General features: G+C 42.7%; 1 protein-coding gene across 1 annotated transcript in view; it reads left to right on the top strand.

The window, feature by feature from the left end:
- Window positions 1-4631: 4631 nt before the first annotated feature.
- The window catches only part of LOC133214218 (urea transporter 2-like), a 34970-nt gene continuing 17731 nt past the window's right edge, over window positions 4632-21870 (top strand). Inside the window, exon 1 of the mRNA XM_061356955.1 lies at window positions 4632-4735. The gene's annotated coding sequence lies outside the window, so the exon portion shown is untranslated. The remainder of the gene's footprint in view (window positions 4736-21870) is intronic.

The raw sequence follows: 21870 nt of genomic DNA, 5'->3' as shown, positions 1-21870 counted from the left end.
TGACAAGGTATCTAACATCATTGCTTTGCACTTACAGAACAAAATGGACAGAAAGCCCAGATAAAAGTATGGCATTACACACTTCAGTGTCCCACTTCTATAGCTGTTCCTGCATAGTTTGGACTTGAACCAGAGTCTTTTTATGAACCAGGATCCCATTTGTCTCTGAAAAGATGATCTCTTTTTTCTTTTTTCCTATATCTACAGTTAGCATTTTCAAAATAAGATTATCAAACCACTTTTCTTGGTTGAACACTTCATTCATTTCATATGAATCATTGGCCTGACAACAGACTGTCCTTCTCTTTGATCCTTTATCTAGCTCTACATGGCCACACTAGGAACTGACTTTACATACTTTGACTCAAACTCTTTGGAGAAGGAATGTCACTTGTTTCTCCATTCCTGCAGCCTATTCCAGTGCATCCCACTCCATAATCTACCACAATGCAAATAACATGGCCTTGTGAAGCACATATCATTAAAACTGGCACCAACAGCAAAGGGCTCCCTAAATTCTCGCTTCCAATAACCACAGCTATTCATTATTTCGAATTCTGTTTAAGGGGCTTTTGGATCACAATCTCTGTTCTCCTTCTACAACAACAATAGGACTGTTTAAAAGGAGCACTGTGCTCATTGCTTAAACATAATGAAATGTTTTGTCCACCACACAAGGAGCTAGATCCTAAAGCCTTCCCTGTTTCCTCAGGCAAAACTCCAGCAAGACAATTCAAAATTACATTCAGTTCTTTACAGGCATCCTGCTTAATATGCACGGGGTGGGGGATGGAGAGTGTCACTATGGAGTAGCAGGAATGGGCATAGTTCAACAGTTATTTTAAAAATCATGTTTAGAAAATTTTAGAAAATTCAGGAAATGCTAGTTTGTTGAAATACAGTTCCCTGTACACTTGCAAATCCCAGTGACATAAAGGGTGTATGGAGGGAGAAATAATTTTAAATTAATTTGAACTTCTCTCTTGCTGGCAGTATTCTATTTTTAGATACAGGATTTGTGTTAGATGTTCTACAACATGGCTGATTATATTCTCTAGTGTTATTCACATTAGTCTTATTATTCATATCATGTTCCTTATAGAATCCTTAATCCTAAATCCCATTGGACTAGTTGTGCATACTTAACCCAGAAAGATGGCTCTGCTCCAAAATAGTTTTGGATTGAAACACAAAACAAAAGACAAGATTGATAAAGCGAATGACACAAACACAACACAAGGTAATACTGATCAGCTGAATAGGAAAGAGCTCAATATACCAGAAGCGTGATCGTTGCCAAATTCTGTGTTTTCACTGGTCAGACCACTGGCCTAATTTCACTCCATTCACTTTTGTCTTCCAAGTAAATTAGTCTCACTACCATCCCATTTTTCCAGTGAGCCTGGAGAAGACTCAGATAAAATGAGAGAAAATCAGAAGGAAGATATTAACATCAAATGTGACAAAGGTCTAGAACAGCCTTTCCATGGAAACACCCAGGGAGAAACCTGACTGGTTCTCACATGGACAAAAATGGGTTTGTGTATGGGGTTATAAAATCTGTTGCCTGGTGGCGAAAAGTATGCAGACTTGATAACCCAGGACATATGTGTGTCTGTATGTATATGTATATGTATATGTATATGTATATGGTGGGGTTTTAAGTTTCAGGCCCAAAGGAAAAATACATAGAGATATGTTTCAGGACACCAAGATGATATGAAGAAATTAAAGGTTATTAAAAACAGAATATCTACACACAAAGAAAATGTTTTCACAGAGAACAGAGGCCACATAGAGCCAAAAAGTACTCGTTAATTTTATTAACAGTAATCACACTTTTGTTGCAGATACAAGATTTAAACTCCTATTTCTTCAAATAGAATCATAGAATCATAGAATAGTTAGGGTTGGAAAGGAATTTAAGATCATCAAGTTCCAACCCCTCTGCCATGGGCAGGGACACCTTGCTCTAAACCATATTACCCAAGGCCTCGTCCAACATGCTTTAATTGGTTCCTTGAAAGGTTCACAATAAGAATAAGCTATTATCTCCTTTTCTGTATTTCAAGAGTAACTTAAGCTGTCCAGAGATCTGTACTGTTGCAGCCAAGCTACTCCTGGCCCAGATATTTCTTGTCATAATATCAGAAGAAATTGCTCCTATGCTTAAAGAGAGCACTCCAGTTAAAATGGCATATGCTGAACATATCCTAGGCTTATTTTGATTTTACTTGCTGATCAGAAGATACTCTTTTGCATAGTAACATTTGCACAGCTTACAAAATACAGAAGGTTGGTGTTCCTTGATGTTCAGAATGGATCCTACTCTAGAACCAAGACCAAGACAGAGAGCAGAGGGGTAGGATCAGCACCCTTCTCTGACAAGCATCCTTTCAAATGGAACTCAGACTTGAATGTCTCTTCAGCACAGCCAGAAAAGTCACTTATTCCTGGTGACAAATCTCGAACCCCCAGAAGCATTTAGCAGATTACACAAATAAAATAACAAAATGGACATACCCATCACCTCAGTCATCACTGGCATTTGTGAAACAACAAAGCAAAGTTGTAGTCCTAATTCAGCTCTTGTGTGGAGAAAAAAATCTGACCATCTTATTTTTGCCAGTGGTTCAAAGTGATAGAAATCTCATTCTAATATTTAGCTGGGGAAGGAACTTCAGGTCTTCATGCATAAAGAGGAGTATCTGAATGTGGAGAGACTGAGATAAAGGAACACCCAGAACTTTCATACGTAGCTCACTCATTCCCGTGTTCACTGTGGGCTGAGCCCCACAAGGCATGTACGCTGTAACTTTCTTGTCCCAGTCCAACCCACTTTGGTTGTAGTAGATATCCAGGATAGAGTGGACCGTGCATCACCATAAATCCTCAAGCTCATTTAGTTATCTGCCAGGTACTGTGTTATGGCTCAGACAGAAATTTTGGGCTTTTACTACTCTGACTAGCTGAAGCCCATGTCGGCTAAACATTTACAGAACTTTCTGTGGTAATCAAAAAATTATAAATCTCTCCTTTAGCTTAGTTATAACAGGTACCAAAACAGAGTTGTTCATAAACACATTTTCCTCACTCTGTTTGTCACTCTAGGCAGCAAATCTTGTTATGATAGCAGCAATAATAAGTATCCATAGCTGTCTGACTGGCACGAAATTCCCCCAAAGCTGACAAGGGTGACTGTGTATGGACAGATGCCAGCTACAGCAGTGTTCGCTTTTTCACAGGCTTTTTCATGGCCCTCAAGTTGCTAGATGACTCTGGTTTGTCCTCTTGTTTTTGTCTTCTGATAACTCCAACTTTCTGGTTTCTGTAAGCAGATTCCCCTTGCTCTGTGACAGCATTCACCACCCGCAGCATGTTTGGGAACATGCATCAGTTGAGGCCCACAGTGAAAACTGCTGACTGAAATTTGGATAACCCCTGAATAGGCTGTATGTGGTACGGTGACAAAGGCCCTCATCCAGAACCCACTGAAGTCAAGACAAAGAATGATTGACTTCAGTGGGGTTTGCATCTAGTTTGTGGGGATCTGATTTCCAAGGCTGTTGATCTGTTGCCTTCCATAAACACTAATTTTACTGATGTATTTTTCAAGACAGTTCAGCTATCACTTGGATAATTTCAAATCTGCTAAGTCATATGGATGCGCTGCAGGCCATGGTCCACAAAAATGAAAGGTCAGCTATTAATTGGCTTCAGTTTAAGCTTAGTGATTTCAGAAAGTCCCACTCACAACATTTGATTTATGGATAGATATATTTGGACCTATTTATCTCAAAACCAAAATTCTCTGGTTTGCAGCCACTGATTTTATAAAAGAGATAATAAAAACAAAATGAGTATGGAGATGCAAAAGTGGAAATAACACAGAAAGTAATAATCATTAAAATAAAAATTTAAACAGGTCTATAAACCAAACCCTTGAGACATTTGCCAGGTGTAATGTAACTTTTATACCTCTTAATGCATAACATTCAAAGAAAATTAATTTAATTCTTTTGCTAACCTTACTCAAACCCAATCAAGTACCAGATAGCAAAAAAAAAAAAAAAAGCAATTATATGCACACACAGTAAGCTTTCATTTAGTTCAAGTGGTGATTCAAGTATTTTGTTAGCATAATAAAGACCTGAAACCCGTTTCACCAACAGGAACACTGACATCTGAGAAAATCTGGTTTTTGCACGAGATTTCTTGGATACTTAAACCTGCTGTGGGACACTTATTTGTGCTGGCCTGTCATCAGGTACTGCAGTCATGATTCAGACATAAGCTATAAATATTGCAGGAGGGACATGAATTATAGTTAAGGTATGCTGCGGAACCAATGGCCAGTATCAGTGGATCTCTGGGTCCCAGTCTGAGCTGGCAGAAAGGAAAGGACTGACCCTCTCCATCCCACCCCAGATAGGACCACCTGCAGCAGAAGGTTTAGCTATGGGAGCTCGTACCACAAGCTCAACTAAGCTTGATGTGATGATGCATCAGACCTGAGCCCTCCTTGGGATGCCCAATAGGCATCATGCTGTCTGCATGATGCTAGATGGGAGTCACATCTTGCAATGCTGTGAAGGGGCTGCTAGGACAGAGGCAAAGGGTCAAGAATCTCTTTAATCCCTCACCTCTCTCCCTGAGGTCCTGTCCTGAGTTCCCATCAGTGTGATTGTTGCTTAACTGCAGAAGGAAGGACTGAGTCCTGGAGATATCGAAGTAGGTAGGGTGAAATTCGGGCATTTTGGTCATTATGTCTACCGTGAAATGTATGGTTTCATTTTTCCTGTTGTGAATCCTTCCTGCCTCTGGCTGCCATCAACACACCTCAGACTGCCCACACACAGATTAGAAAATTACATGAACTGTTAAATGTGCAATTACAAGTATTTCCATAACTATAGGCATACATGTCAGCCTTAAGTGGTTTTGCTCTCATGTTCCCCACCTGTAAAAGAGAAAACAAGGCATTTCACCTTTCCAAGGCTAGGACAGGGCTATTTTTTAGAGCCAGATGAGGTCTTAAGCAATGGGATAAACATGAGATAAAAGAAGTCATATGCTGCAGGGAAAGTTGTTCTCTACTAACAAATCCCTGAAGGTTTCACTGCCCTTGAGTTCAGTGATAAGGCTGAGATATCCGTACTAATATAAAGACTGCAATTCTACAAGCAGCTTTGCTGATTGCCAAAGGCAAGACCTACAAACCAATCATTATCATTGTTCATATCAATTAGTTTTTAAGACTGATGAAAAGCCAAAAGGATCAGCTCAGTAGGTGGCCTGTCCCAGCAGCTGAGCCTCAGAGAATCATAGTGAAGTCATTCCATGTGTCCTCTGACTTCACTGGGGCTTCAATAGGGACTTGGTATCCTTGAGCCACACTAACCCTGGGGCTTTGGAGACAGATCCTGAGCTTCAACCAGCCCTGTGGGTACCAGAGTCCTCAGGCACCCACATTTCTGCAGGAAAGCATTAATTTCAAGCAGGTCTGATAACATTCTTCCCTCTGACTCGCTCATGTTCAGTTCAGTTAAAAAGCAAGGCACTCTTCCATGTTTAGCTGGAAAGCCATGCAAGAGAAGTGTTCTCTGAACAAGTCTCATCCCAGGACAACATCAGGCAGCAGCCAGCTGCCAGCAGCACTGGAGCAGCTTGTCCAGCTGCTGCTCAGTGCCTGTGCCATGGGATAGGAGTCAGGGACCAGCTGCTGCCAGGTTGGATGAGTGTTCTGGCAGGCTCAATGCAGGCTGCAGGATTCTCACTTGTCCTCCTCCTCATGAGCATCTCCAGCAAGTCAAAGGTGCCTCAAGTCATGACCTGGGTGTGTGTCTCAGTAAGCTCCAACATTAGCCAGGGTGCTTACAAGGCAGGAACAGCAGTTCCTAAGGTCCCCTTGCTCCATCCCACGCATCTGGCTATAAATGATGGCCAAACTTCAAAACTAATTCCTTTTTCCAGATCCTCAGCTTCTTGAGCATTTGTAATTTTAAATACTTATCTCTCCCATTACCTCAAACAACCTGTTGATATGTCAATTGAGGAACATGTAGGCAAATTGGCTGCAACTGTTCCTTCTCCTTCCCCTACCATGTCCAAAACACACGATTACATCATCTTAAACTCATATAAACTCCCAAATATGTTTATTTCAGAGCTGCAAAGCCGATTTGACTGCTCAATTTGATACAAGGAAATGGAAACAAATTGCTTTACAGCCTCCAAATTTGCTTCTGTGACCCAAACATCTTTCTTTGTGCCTCAGGCCTCAGCAATTCTCCACCAAATGTGTCTGAGCGCAAGCCACACACATTAGTTCGTTCTGACACAACTCTTTTAGGGCTTTACACGCTCAGATTTTATGTTTTCCTTCTTTTAATTTCCAAATTCCTGGTTTTCTTTAATTATTCACGTATTTACTAAAGCACCTTGCCAATATCTGTTTAAAATGAATGATGTCTTCTTATGGTCAGATTGATGGTACTGGGTCAGGCCAGAAAGCTATCTTACAACTTTTTTCCCCTAGTAAAAGTTATAATGAGAACTATGTGAATAACTGATTTACTTTGTTGTTGTTGTTGTTTAATGCTTGAACTAAAAAACTAAGGAAAAAAATGGTATTGGATGACTCTCAAACTATTTCATTTTTCACAAAGGAATGAAAACAAGCACAAAACCACAATAAATGTTTTATTGCAGCATTTTTCTCCTTTGAAAAATTATCACTGAATTTAGCTAAAGTAGGCTTTAAAACATCCAGACTGTAACTATTTGATTTCCTCTCCCTGCATTTGATCTTTTTTATTTTCTTCTGACAAAGTACCCTGCTAAGTACAGCTGTTATTGCTAGATGTGGAGTGATCTGAAACTGCTTTTTTAGCAATAAAATGCATCTTCCTCTCAAAAATTATTCTTATTCATCCAGAGAGATCTAACGTTTTCCTCTCTTGTAGAATAAAACTAAGTGATATGTTATTATTTCATGGGGCTTTTTTTCCAAGATGCTCAAAAATCTTACCTAAAACCTTTCTGATAGGTTCTGAGGTAGCTTCTGCTTTATCATCCCTAATGGCAAAAGGGGAAGGGACAGGAACTCACAGCACCCTACCTACAAAGCAGTATTTACTCATGAGGGGACATGGAGATCAGCCATGGGATTTTGCTTATACTGTATCCTTGGAAAATGTAAACCATGGTCCAGAGGTGACATATCTAATGTCAAGGGCAACACTATTTATAGCATGTTTTTTTCACTGACTGTGTCACCATAGCATCTCTGCTCTTCTTAGAAACACAGGAAATCCCAGAGCAGCCTTGTGGAAAGGTATTTTGGTTTGTAACAGGGACCCCTGGGTGCATGTTGACCCCACATCAAACCCTCACTTTGGCTCCAGATGAAGCATTCAGACTAAGGTATTCAAAGCAAGGGAAGCAGCCCTTGGCTCTTCTCTTTGCAGCTGGCAAACTTCAGCCAAACCACTGGCTTTCCAATTCAACTTTTCATAACCCTCCAGACTAATCCCAACCTTTGCACTGGACTCAGTACAACTGGCAAATTTACGTCGTATGCCTCCTTATGCATCCTTTAGTCTCCTAAACCCTATATTACTCAAGCACTGGCCATGGAGAAGGCAGTCAAGGCCACACAAGCCTAAGAAAGAGTATGACGTTTAAACAGGTTGATACTAGTTAGATATTTCCTGTGCATAACTGGAAGCCTTCATTGAAACAAAAAGTTTCATCTGAAGCATTACAATAGAACCTAGTGCTAAACCTAACCTTGGCTATAGATAAGGCCTATTCCTCTGTGTGAAAATTTACAGTGAGTAAAACAAGCTGATGCAAACTATGTTCGTTCACCAACATGCCAAAGTTCAGCTATAAGCTTGGATCTGCAATCGTCTCTCAAAGCCTGTAAAAGTAACTTGAACAAAAATGAGAAACGCATAAAAGCACAGGAAGAAACTTGAGCTTAAGGTACTTGAATAAAGTGATATCAATATTCTCCATCACAGAACTTGCAAATTTGGAAATAACTGTAGCTCTGTAGGCACCAGTTTCATAGGCTGTCCCTAGTCTAAGCTAACCTGTGCCAGAAGTATGTACTGAGCAAAGATTCAGAGTAAGGCAACCAGATCAAGTGAGAGCAACACACAGCTTTCCTTCTCGGGGTTAATAAATTCAACCCTAACCATTATCCTGCCATGATTATTTTCATGTTCATAACCCCACCTGGACACTAGCTTCTTACATGGTCAAACTTCTCAGCAAAAACTTGGAATAAGGCAAATTGTGAACAAAGCTGGCCTAAATAAATTCTAAAGCTCCAATATTTTTAAATTAAAAAAAAACCCAAAACTTTATCAAACACATTTAAATTTTAAATTCCCAATACCTGCCACTGTTTTCTTCCAAATCACTTCTGCACCTGCAACAAACCTTAAAACTCAAGCAATGCACACTGCTCAGCCTAAAGGTGACCCTCAGTCTGGCTCACCCACCCGGCTGTGAGAGTGAACCTGGTGTTATTCACACACACAAACTGAAACTGAGGATATAGTACACAGAGACACCAATACCACATTTCCACCTATTTCCATTTGAGTAACTAAGTGTGAACTGCAGAAACTGGCTTTGACTTTGGCTCTGCTCCCCTGTTTCACAGACCCTAACTCTGCTCTGGCCCTTAACTCCTAACTCCCTCCTTCCCTCTCCCCTGGTTATGTCTAACACTGACCTAATCCTGGGTCCCCAATCTTTATTCTCTGGAAGCCCAGCCTGAAGACATCTCCAGCCTTTGGCTGGGCTATTTACAACACCCACACTTGCAAATAAAACACAGAAGGTCTGACAAAATGCTCTTTCTTTTTTCCTCTCCCTTCTCTTTTCTCGCAAGCATCAATGTTTCAGCTAAAATATATTGTGGAACAGATCATAGAGTCATTTATCCCCTGTACCATGGGCACTATCCCTATTCCAAATGTCAGCTATGGATTAGGCTCCAGCTCCCACCATAGCCAATAGAAACTAGAAAAAATGCCCTTAACATGAAAAATCAATAATCAATGTGCTGTGTTGAATTTCATAAATCTTAACCTGACCTTATCTATAAATCCATAATTCATTCAGTCTCCAGAAAACAAAAGACAGATTTTGGTGTTCATCGAAGTCCTCAACCAGGAGCATGCTGGGACCCAAGATATAACATCGCCTGCATCTGTGGGGAAGGCTGAACCACAGACAATATTTCACACAACTGAAGGCAGACTCAGCGTGAGCCAGAAATATCCCCATTGCCTAAAAAGCACACAGGGTACATGTACAACATGATGCCTAGAATGGGTTATTGAGAAAATTTCAACTACTGAAGACCTTATATATGCCAGATCCTTAGGTATCCAAGTCAAGGCAGTGCAGCAAGGCACAAATAACCAAGATACTGGGATGAGATTCAGCAGTCAAAACAGTGGAGGTGAAAGTTACAAGAACGGAAACAAGTCGTTTGATGAGAAGCTCCCCTTGACCTGGCTTCAGTGTGCGCTTGAGCCCAGACCCCCCCCCCTTTAAGAGTTAAGGGGGGGGTTTCTCCATTTCTGCTGTGCTCTGGGGAGACACCTCCCCCACCCACCCCCACCCCCAGTAATGCTTCAGTTCTGGGGCAACAACACAAAAGGAATGTGGAGCTGTTGGAGTGAGGCCAGAGGAGGCCATGGAGATGTTTCAAGGGCTGGAGCAGCTCTGGTCTGGAGCCAGGCTGAGAGAGAGCGGCTGGGTCAGTCTGGAGAAGAGAAGGCTCCTCAGGGGGAGACCTTAGAGCAGCTCCCAGTGCCTAAAGCAGCTACAAGAAACATGGAGACGGGCTTTGGACAAGGGCCTGTAGGGGCAGGAAAAGGGGAATGGCTTTACCATGCCAGAGAGGAGACTGAGATGAGCTCTTAGGCAGAAGTTCTTCCCTGGCAGCGTTCAAGGCCAGGCTGGATGGGGCTTGGGGGAACCTGGTCTAGTGGAAGGTGCACCTGCCAGTGGCAGGGGGCTGGAAGTGTGTGAGCTTTAGGGTCCCTTCCAACCCAAACCAGTCTGCGATTCCTCGATTGTGTGGAAGACAACTTCCTTCTGCAAGTGATAGAGGAACTGACAAGGAGAGGTGCCATGCTTGACCTCATGCTCACCAACGGGGAAGGGCTCGTTGGAAATGTGGCAATCCAGGGCAGCCTTGGATGCAGCGGCCACAAGATGGTTGAATTGGAGATCCTTAGGACAGTGAGAAGAGCATACAGCAAGCTCACTGCCCTAGACTTCAAGAGAGCAGATTTTGGCCTCTTCAGGAACCTGCTTAGTAAGGTTCCATGGGATGTAGCCCTAGAGGGCAGAGGACTCAAGACTCTTGGTTGGTCTTCAAGGATCACCTGCTACAAGCTCAGGAGTGTTGCATCCCAACTAGAAGAAAGTGCAGCAGGAGGGCCAGGAGACCTCCTTGGATGGATAAGGAGCTCCTGAGGAAAATTCAAAGAAAAGAAGAGTTTTATAGAAAGTGGAAGCAAGAACAGGCAGCCTGGGAAGAGTACAGGGATGTTGTCTGAGAAGCTAGGGACCAGGTTAGGAAAGCTAAGGCCCAGTTAGAATTAAACTTGGCTAGGGATATTAAGGATAACAGGAAGGGATTCTACAGGTACGTAGGAAATAAAAAACAGATTAGGGAGAATGTAGGTCACCTCAGGAAGCTCTCGGGAGAACTGGCTACACAGGATTTGGAGAAGGCTGGGGTTCTGAATGACTTCTTTGCCTCAGTCTTCTCTAGCAAAGGCTCTGACCACACCACCCAACTCTTGGAAGGCAGATGCAGGGACTATGAGAATGAAGACCTTGGGCTCACTGTAGGAGAGGAACTGGTTCAAGACCATCTTAAAAATCTGAATGTGCACAAGTCCATGGGTCCTGATGAAATCCATCCGCGGGTCCTGAAGGAGCTGGCGAATGAAGTTGCTAAGCCCCTGGCCATCATATTTGAAAAATCATGGCAGTCAGGTGAAGTTCCCGACAACTGGAAAAAGGAAAATATAACCCCCATTTTCAAGAAGGGGAAAATGGATGACCCAGGGAATTACAGACCAGTCAGTCTCACCTCTGTGCCTGGCAAAATCTTGGAGCAGATTCTCCTGGAAGGCATGCTAAGGCACATGAAAAACAAGGTGCTTGGTGACAGCCAGCATGGCTTCACTAAGGGGAAATCCTGCCTGACCAATTTGGTGGCCTTCTATGATGGGGCTACAGAACTGATGGACAGCGGTAAAGCAGTTGATGTCATCTACCTGGATTTGTGTAAAGCGTTCGATACTGTCCCACACGACATTCTTGTCTCTAAATTGGAGAGACATCAATTTGATGAATGGACCACTCGGTGGATAAAGAACTGGCTGGATGGCTGCACACAAAGAGTTGTGGTCAATGGCTCAATGTCCGGCTGGAGACCAGTAACGAGTGGTGTCCCTCAGGGATCGGTGTTGGGACTGGTCTTGTTTAACATCTTTGTCGCTGACATGGACAGTGGGATTGAGTGCGCCCTCAGCAAGTTTGCCGATGACACCAAGCTGTGTGGTTCGGTTGATACGCTGGAGGGAAGGAATGCCATCCAGAGGGACCTTGACATGCTTGTGAGGTGGGCTGATGCCAACCTCATGAAGATTAACCATGCCAAGTGCAAGGTCCTACACCTGGGTCGGAGCAATCCCAGGCACAGCTACAGGCTGGGCAAAGAAGAGATTCAGAGCAGCCCTGCAGAGAAGGACTTGGGGGTGCTGGTCGATGAGAAAATGAACATGAGCCAGCAGTGTGTGCCTGCAGCCCAGAAAGCCAACCATATTCTGGGCTGCATCAAAAGGAGTGTGACTAGCAGGTCGAAGGAGGTGATCCTGCCCCTTTATTCTGCTCTCGTGAGACCTCACTTGGAGTATTGTGTACAGTTCTGGTGTCCTGAACATAAAAAGGACATGGATCTATTGGAACAAGTCCAGAGGAGCGCCACGAGGATGATCAGGGGACTGGAGCACCTCCCATATGAATATAGGCTGAGAAAGTTGGAGTTGTTCATACTGGAGAAGAGAAGGCTGCGTGGAGACCTCATAGCAGCCTTCTAGTATCTGAATGGGGCCTATAGGGATGCTGGGGAGGGACTCTGCGTTAGGGACTGTAGTGATAGGACAAGGGGTAATGGGTTCAAACTTAAAGAGGGGAAGTTTAGATTGGATATAAGGAGGACATTCTTTTCTGTTAGGGTGGTGAGGCACTGGAATAGGTTGTCCAGGGAGGTTGTGAATGCTCCATCCCTGGCAGTTTTCAAGGCCAGGTTGGCCGTGGCCTTTGGTGATATGGTTTAGAGCGAGGTGTCCCTGTCCATGGCAGGGGGGTTGGAACTTGATGATCTTAAGGTCCTTTCCAACAATAACTATTCTATGATTCTATGAAGCTCGATATGAACAGGTCCACCAGAGCTTCAGCCTATACTGGGGCAAGCTTGGTGGTGGTCACCGAAGATCCAGGATGTCTGCTGAGCTGGACAACACAGCTTCCATCATGCACATGTCCTGGAGGTCCCCCTAAATGAATCCTGTCCAACCCAGTATACCAGGAAAATAAATTGCACACTTGTTCTTTAACCTTTCAATGTTAGGCATGGGAGTTTATTTCAGAACCTTTCAGGGAAGGTACTCCTGGATCTTCTGACCAGCCCAGGGAAAATTTTCCTGGTTTTTCTGCTAAAAGAGTGAAAATTGCTTTTGCCCCTCTCACATACTTCCCATTTCATAACTTTGCCACAGCAGTCAGAGTTCCTGGACCATGTGTCCCCACTTGCATTAGAATTAAGATTAAATTAATTTGTGCATGTCATCTGACCCACTTAGTCCTCAAATTTAATTTGAAAACTTTTTGAATTTTTGATAAATAATACCCGCTTACAATTAGAAACATTATTTAATCATGTTTCCAGTGCTTTCAACCTTACTAGATTCTTGTCACAACTCTGTGTATTATTTGAGCATCCTGCTTGAACACAAGTATGTCAGCCACCAAAATATGCCAAAGATATCTTGTGATGGCTGGAGTTATTTGATGTTTCAGTTCTATGATATTACAGTTCTTACAGCCTAGTAACAAAGCACCAGGGAGAAAAAAATGTAGCCATGAAACAAAGAACTTCACAGACTTGTGGAAATCTTAGGAGACGGCAATTTTTCTCCTGAAAACTTTCAGTGCTAATCAGCCTCTAGTGATCTAGTTTTCAATTTTGCAACCACACTTTATCTGTCACTTGCTATTGCAGATATACAATACTGCATTTATTTCTAAAGATTAAATAAAAATTAAATATTTTGAAAGATCATAATTTTATAATTGCCATTTTAAATTTTTCTTCTTAGAGGTTTTTGTAATAAAGCAGGACTGTTCTGCACACCATTTTGAAATCCTCCACAAAATAGCATTCCATTCTTTCACAAAGTTCTCAGGTTATAGATAGGCAATATAAAGTAGAGGTAAGGTACAGACGTGTCACCAGTGGAAGGTGGGGCAGACCTGCCCTGGGATGCTCGCTGATTCAGTAGCATGAAGAAATCTCACTTGCTCCTGCAGCAAACAAGTCCCACTTTCAAACAGCACCAGAAACAGCTTTTTGGTACAACCGCACAAAACAAGAGCACAAAACACAAGCACAAAATCCACTGAGTCTGATGGATATGACCCTTCCCTCACTTACATTAGTGTTATCCTAAATACAGAGGAATAAAACCTGAGATGAAAATCAGACTCCACCATGTAAACCCTGGGCTTGAGCTGATGCAAGAGAAGGAAGCCCAGGACATGGAGCAGTGCCAGGGTCTGCCAGGAGTCTCAGCAGCTGCAAGGTTGTTGTCTGCAGCTCTCCCTACTTTTCTTCCATCTTAGGGTCTGATGAAATGTCATTAACATCAGCGCAATCCCTCCATTGCACTTCCAATGGCATAAGGCCGTTTCTTCAGTGCACAAATATCATTCATCCACCACATGAACAGCAGGATTGTGGATTCAAACCCCTTTATGCTTCAGCGTGCCCTATTTCTTCGTGTTATTCTAGTCAGTAAGTCCCAGTGCTGTTAGCAGCTTGGGAAATTTGGACTGTCATCTGCAATCTTTGAAGTGCAAGCTTCAGACTCATGAAGAACAGATAGCAGAAGTGGTGCCTGTATTTGCAGGTGAGCAAAGCTGCAGACTTCAAAGATTTTGTATTAGTCTGTGAAGCTTCTTAAAGATTGTCACCTGAGCTTCTCAAAAGCTGGCTGAAAATGCATCTATACATCTAGATGAACATGTTTTTTGATCTAAGTGATAAAAACAACTGTTTTTCTACATGCAAACTCCTCTTTCATAAATGTTTATGAACTGTGGGAAATTATGTCTCTGCCAAAATTTAAAATAAAGTGATTCAATGGGTTTGCTGTACATTTACCATTCATTATGCTCACTAACGCTGCAGAAATCCCAGTGGAGTTTTCAGGGAAGGTTCATGGTGTTGCAGTTACCAGGGAAACACATGATAAATGTTGTTATCTAAAAAAGAAAATCCCTATTAATTTTATATTAAAGAGCAAGTGATGTGAACTATATGGAGAAATGCCTTTACTGTTACCCTATTAAAACGCTGTATGTTTTGTTTCAAGATTTAACCGAATACTGACCCAGCTCTGACATTTTTATTCATTGTGAACATCACCTACCACTTTACAGTCTGCAGTTTACCATGCACTGTTAAATGCAGTCCAGTATTCAGCAGGGTCAGCCCAGGAACAGCAGACACCGTGTGATTGTTACTGCAGTTAAAACATTTACAGACAAAGCTCTGTTAAGCTAAACTAGCAAAAGCAGCAGTGTATTTCACACCAAAATGAAGAAGTTTTGCCAACCCCCCCATGGCTTGTGGCATCCAATCCTGGAAGAATTTACAGGCTGTGCAACTGAATAACTCTGCATAATATAGATAAGGTTTCTCAGTCTATGCCTACATTAGGTTTTTTGCCTTTCAGCTCAATTGTGTACATACGGGTATTGTAGACCACAGATCACTTTGCCCCTACAGATCAGTGGTGGAGCTATGGACGTCCCAACCCTACCCAACCCCTTGGTTCTCCAGAGAGCAAGAACACCACATGGCATCACCTAAGCAGCCACACAGAAAAGCTACAAAACTGCAAGAAGAGGGTCAAAGTCCTCTTTGACTTGTTGCAGATCAGGTGGGCAGTTTAAGAAGTAATCATCACTTTCAATCACAATCTTTTAGAGGGAGTTGATATCCCTACTGTCTTTTAGTCAATCCCCAGCCTTTGAGATTGACCACAAGAGCTGCTCCAATCTTACTGTGCCATGAACAGGCTGCCTAAAAGCACCTTTAGCAGAAGCTAAATTAAATCTGGCTTCTTCCTCACTAAAATGTTCTAAGGCACATTTCCTTGGCTGTCCTCTCTTTCTTACCCACCCATTTAACAGTATCTCAGCCAGGCAGAAGGTAGCTTCCAACAAAGAATAGTGATTTCTCTAGCAGCTCCAACCAGGTTCACATTTGACTTCCCATGTTTGTCACACTCAAGCCTTGCAAGAGTAAGTCCCTGAATCACTATAGCAAATAAAAAGGATTATTCACATTTACGAGGTCACCTCTGAACTGATGAGACATTTCGTAGCTGAAATTCCCCAGTTTCCACTGTGAATTAACAAGAAAGTAGAGATATCATCCACTATTATTCCCACCTCTTTATTCTCTGTATTAAAGAAGGCTTTAGTTTCACTGGAGCACATAAAATTATAGAATCAACGAGGTTGGTAAAGACCTTTATGATCATGAAGTCCATTTTAGGACATCTAAGCTTTGTACCACAGGAGAGGATCTTTGGAAATATTTCTGACAAACAAAGGCAGCATTATGGGTTAGGGGAATGTAGGAATTAATTTTTCCCTTCTGATGAGACAACATATTGACTGGTTCTGGAAGTGGAGGCATGCAACTCACCATCAGTGTGAGGGAGAAAGACAGAGGGTCATGTCAAAGTGAAAGTCAGGAAGATTGTGATACTACAGGGAAGGAATGACTGTCAAGACCAGAAAGACAGATGCTGTGCTAAAGGAGAAGTGACATGACAAGAGCTTAGGTCAGATGGATGAACAAAAAATCAGGTTTCAGAAGACATCATACAGAAAGAACTTGCAAGGTTTAGACACAGACTGTATATGAGGCTCTAGACTGAACTGAAAGAGCAGCGATAACTGCAGGTGGGTACAGGTGATGGCACAGAGAAACAGGAAAGAAGATGGAAAAGGGAAACTGCACCCAGAAACACTACCGGCAGGGATGTTACTTGTCATGTCCACATACCCACCCAGCTCCAGGTCAGACAGGATGGCCATCTGAAAATGTCTCACACCCTGCCATCTTTTCTCTTGTAAGAAAATGCTGGTCCTGCTGACGGCGACATCTCTAAGGCCACAACGCTCTGGGGCAGGGAGGGAAATTGAGTTCTCTCTGAAGGCAGGGCACAGGCCCAACCCACCTTCTCTGCTCTTGGGTCACCTTGCTGGTTCCGTTGAACAACCAATGCCCAGTGTACTGTAATGGAAATGGGACACTATTTCAGCTAGATGTCTGACATAATGCAGCTTCACAATGTGGATTTAGCCTTATATTAAATCAGTGTCACCAAGCTGTAAAACAATGAAACAGAAGTCACATTTTAGTCAGCTGGACTAAAAAGTTGACTTATTTTCTTTTTCCTCTCCTTATTTTTGCTTTTGCTGGTCTATTTCTTAAACTCACTCCTAAAACAAGCAGAGCTTTTTTTTGTTTCCATTTGCAATGGATTTTTTGAAAAGAGAGAGAGACACAGACACACAAAGCCAGAAAGAAACAGAGAATCCAAGCTGAGAGGTATGTGTTATTGGACAAGTGTTTAATTTATGGAACTTGGCTGGCAGAACAAGAGTTTGAATTGTACTTCAGTAAGTGGAGCTCTTAGAATAAATGTGGCTTGTAAAGTTCTTTTATAGTCTGCTTTGCTGAGCAGCCAGCACCTCATGGAAACCTTTGAAAAACATTCTGTTTAGAAGCAACAGTTTTTCTATTTCATATTTTCCCTATTTGTTTTCCCCTCTGGTTTTATAACTGAAATCATACGCAGGAAAACAAGATTTTTGTGTCTTAAAATATCTACCTGGTCTGGCTACTTTTATTATTAAAAAAACAGATAGCATTTTGAAAATTCTTCATGTATTAGGCACTTGGTTCAAATATTAAAGTGTCCTTGTTTGATACCACAGTCAGCTACAGCTTTCCCAGATGACCTTGGGATAGTCACTTAGCTGTGATTTATCACAGTTCTCCCTATATGTACGCGGTGCAGCTGTGTGCATCAGAGCTGTCTTTCCCATTATAGACAGCAAATGCAACAGAATTTAGGACATGATTCATCTGTGTAGGATGGGAGGGGATGAATCATGCTCTAGATCCATATATTGACCACCTTTTCACTGGAAGTCAGGGCAAGCTGCTCAGATACAAACACTCACAGTGGAGATACCTGTGTTTAACCTCATAAGCCCCATCTTAGCCTCTCTGTACCACTAAATGGATGAGACATATCCCTCTGGAAGAAATCCATCCCATCTTGAGGATAACATCTGATATTCCAGGGTCAACTGCCCAGAGATCATACCTATGATCTATGTTGACCACTGAGCATGCCAAAGCTATAAACCTTTTAATGGCTACAAGGAGTCAAGATCAATCCCTCTCTACAAACATCATTCAGGAGATCCATGTTAAGAAAGTCAAACCCTCCTTCTCCACAGTTACATACACACGTGTATGTATCTATGTACAGTCTGCATACAAGTGGTATCAGAACAACTTCTACCCAAGACACCAGGACAATTCATTAAATAAACTATGTGCATCCATTTAGTGGACTGGGAGAGCTGTAACAGAGGGAAAAGAAGCAGTAAAGAAATGTTGCCTTAGAGCAAAACAAAGTATTGAATTACATACTACACAGACTGCGAAAGGAAGACACAGACACCCTCCAAGACCACACTGTAAAAGCCAAGTATTTAAATAAAGATGCAAGAGTCATATTTAGCCCCGTAAGTTAAACTGTCCTGATTACTAACTGTTGTATGGTAGTTGTGTTTGTACAGATACAACAGTGCTCTGTAATGTGTCTTCACTTAGTGCCTGTGATAGGAAACAAGATCACTTGAGCATTTTTTTCCTTTTAGGTGGATCAATTTATTTTGTTTTAATTTACTTTTAAGGTCTGTATCTAAGGTTTTCATACCTATTTTCTGCAATTGTGCTGCATTTAACCCTGCTTTGTTCACTTGGTTTCAATGTCACAGGTTGATTCCTGGTAGAGCTTTGCTTGGTAAAGTCATTACGACTCAGCCAAGCATTCTGTCACAATTCCAGAGTTTTGCCTCTAGCTGTACACTGTATTTCTTTTCTCTTTCTTCATGGATTCTTATTAGAACAATGTGCTTTTACAAACTGTTTCTTCTCAAAGTCCTTGTGAGGCCACGTCCCTAGAAGGCAACACTTTTCTGATAACTTCTTTGCTTTCATACAGAAGGGTATAACTGATTGCCCAGGCTTCGCTTCAGAGCTTAGCCTTATCCTAAGATAAAGACACAAACAACAGCCCTGTAGAAGAGCTGTCTCGAATATTATGCATCTCCCATCACCTTGCCCATATCCCATCCCACTCTTCACATCCCACTTGTGGGTTATTCTTCTTCACAAGGCCACCATATCCCTGCAGGGTGCATGGGGTGCTAAGCTGTGAACATTTTCTCTAGCAGAACAAGCCAAAGAGAAACCCAGTGCTTACTCTGGGGGGCTTAAAAATACACAGCTTTGTTCTATCAGTATAGAGCACCTCAAAAGCATGCAATTTTTTTGTGATTTTGTGCACCCCACCCCACCCCCCGTCTCAAATTACAGCTGTCTGCTTGGGAGTAAGCAGGCACAGGCAGGTCTAGAGATGAGCCCTAACCAACAGGCATTACCATGCAGACTCATAAATGTTCTTAATGAGCAGGACAGCTCATTACAATGCTGATGAATCAGTGTTTGCTGACAAAAGACCCTTTTCTCAAGGAATTCCCCATCAGCCCTAGGTGTCCTGTAAGTGATTCAGGCTCTCATTAGCCTTAATTAGATAATTGTTCAAATGATTTGCGTATTATTCGTGGATCCTGTACCACTGAGCACAAGCCTGTCAACTGATAGGTGCTCTCTGCAAAGAAATGGTGGTTTTCCAGGGTAATACCCCTGCAGTGATCACCATGCCCATCAGGATCTTCTTTGGCTGTTAGAGCCCCTCAGGCCTCTCTTCTGTAAAGCCCCAAGATTCACCACCGTGGCAGTGTAGCTGATTTCGGCATCCTCATATCTGTTTTTTGCACTAGTTATTTCCCAAAAAATTGGTAATTCTTCAGCCATTCTCCAGTCATGTCCCATGTTGCTTTCCCATCTGAGGGGATGAGTGTACTCCCTTCAAGCAGAGATATAGTTCTCCTCCAATCCACAGGGAGAAAGCAAACAGGAATCGTAAGAAGAGACAATAATCTTTTTCTTAGCCTCAGAGCTTTGATGCCCTTCTTGATGCAGGTTACAGGCCTGTTGCAGACGTCTTAGTGATTTAAAAGCACCAGCCTGGGACTCCAGATCCCGCTCCCATAAACTTCAAGGTTAAACTTGGCAGAATCTCTCAGGCTGGAATATTTTGCCTGAAAATTGCTCTCCACAAGGTTGTCTTTGCAACCTGTGGAGAGAGAGAAATATCTTTTATTTCACATTTCAGGTTGACATGTAAGAAAAGTGACATGAATCACTCACTGATGATAGCAGCCTCTCTATTGACTGCAAAGGGTTCTTACATGACTACTTTTCACTTAAACCCTAAGGGTTAAATTCTGTGAGCAAGGACAAGAATTCTACAGATACACAGATCCCACATTTCTATTTCAGAAGGAACTGAGCAGCACAGCCTTTTAGAAACAGGCTTTATAAGCTCTGCAGTGATGTTTCTTCTTTGTAAAAGCCAACAGTAATTTCTCATGGTGAGGCTTGAAATGAGTGTGATCTTTTCAAACACTGAGAAGACATAAAAACAGCCGCTCTGTATTTGTTCTCCCTGCTGGTAGCAGCTGCACTCTGGTGGTAGCCACTGTGCATGACAAAGGGGCCGCTAACTTTACTGATGTGTCCCTGGGATGTGAAGATCCTAAGAGATGCTCCTATCTCCTTCATGTGGATTCAGCACAGCTATCTGAGCCCCGCTCATAGAACCATAGAATAGTTATAGTTAGAAAGGACCTTAAGATCATCCAGTTCCAAGCCCCCTGCCATGGGCAGGGACACCTCACACTAGATGTCACCCAAATCTCTGTCCAGCCTGGCCTTGAACACTACCAGGGATGGGGCAGCCACATTTTCTCTGAGCAATCTGTGCCAGGGCCTCACCACCCTCACAGGGAAGAACTTCTTCCTTATATCTAACCTGAACTTCTCCTGTTTCAGTTTGAGCCCATCACCTGTTGTCCTGTCAATACAGTCCCTTGAAACTCTTTGGAGAAGTCTTCTGGAAGGGAGAGGAACAAACAAACAAAATGTGCATCATTAAGCAGCTATCTCTGATACTAGCCATCCTCACTAAATAAGCTCTGGAGGCAAAGCAACCTCTGTGTCAACCGGGTGCTAGGCTGGCGTGTTCTGGAGTCTCTTCTTTGCTTGTGCTGTTGATATGTCCCTCCTAGAAAATACTGGATTTTTGGAGCACCATGTTGAGCTGTCAGTGGGAAGAACAGGAACTTTCAGAGGGCAGTTCTGAGCTAAGACTTTCATCTGAAGGTGCCCAGAGCTACACTGCCTACCAGGAAGCCCAGAGCAACAATACATCTTACACAGCTCACTGTTTATGGGGTAGATCCCTACACAAATACCTGGTTTTCCAGCAGAAGCTGGTCTCTTCTTACTTCAGAGAAAATTCCCACTACCTGACCATTGAGAATTTCCCCACCCTAGAGGACACATGGGAGGAAAAAAGGGACTTATGTTCAGTGTACCTAAACCAGCCATAAGGAACTAGAGTCACGAAGGCTGCCTTGAACTGAAACCAGAGATTGGACTCAGCTTCTAGCCAGAAACAGATTACAGATAGGAAAAGAAGAGGAACAACACACACACACACACACACTTCTTTGTTTGGTCCTTGCTTGTTCCTGAGCTGAGTGCAGCAACCTGGGAACCTCCGTGCTAAGCCCCATGACGCACTCATGAGCAAGGTTTTGGGGATGCCTAGTCCTTGCACAATCATGTTGGCTGCTTTAGACCTTGCAATACCTTCTATAACCCTTCTCCCCCTTAGGATTAAGCAAACTTGGGTTTAGGTTTTACATTTCTACTTAGCAACATCACTCTCTAGTGAATCCAGCTGCAGGCTGATGCTGGTATGCCAAGGTCATCTCAAAGACTCTTGCTGCGGTAGGGGCAAGCTGCCAGCAGAGAGAGCCCAAGCACTAGGCAAGCGCTGGGCAATGTATTTGCAGAGCTGCACTCAGCATTGTGCTGCCTGGGGTGAAAGGAAAACATCCGTTGCTGATCAAGGACCTTGTTATTAGAGCTTTCACAGCGACGTGTATATTTACCATTCTCTTGTCAGTGTTCTTTCTGCAAAACAGCATCCCGACCAGCCAGGCACCCCTTCCCACCTTTGTTCTGCTGTTGTTACAGGCTCTAACGCCGAGAACCAGTCTCTGAGCTACCAAAAAGCAAGCTTCCACCAT

This window comes from Neopsephotus bourkii, unplaced genomic scaffold (genome assembly GCF_033783945.1).
Source record: "Neopsephotus bourkii isolate Nb327-2 ecotype Australia unplaced genomic scaffold, CSIRO-AGI_Nbou_v1 NB_874, whole genome shotgun sequence".
Classification (NCBI taxonomy): Eukaryota; Metazoa; Chordata; class Aves; order Psittaciformes; family Psittacidae; genus Neopsephotus; species Neopsephotus bourkii.
The sequence above is the reverse complement of the archived record's forward strand: the minus strand, read 5'-3'. Positions and strand labels throughout refer to the sequence as shown.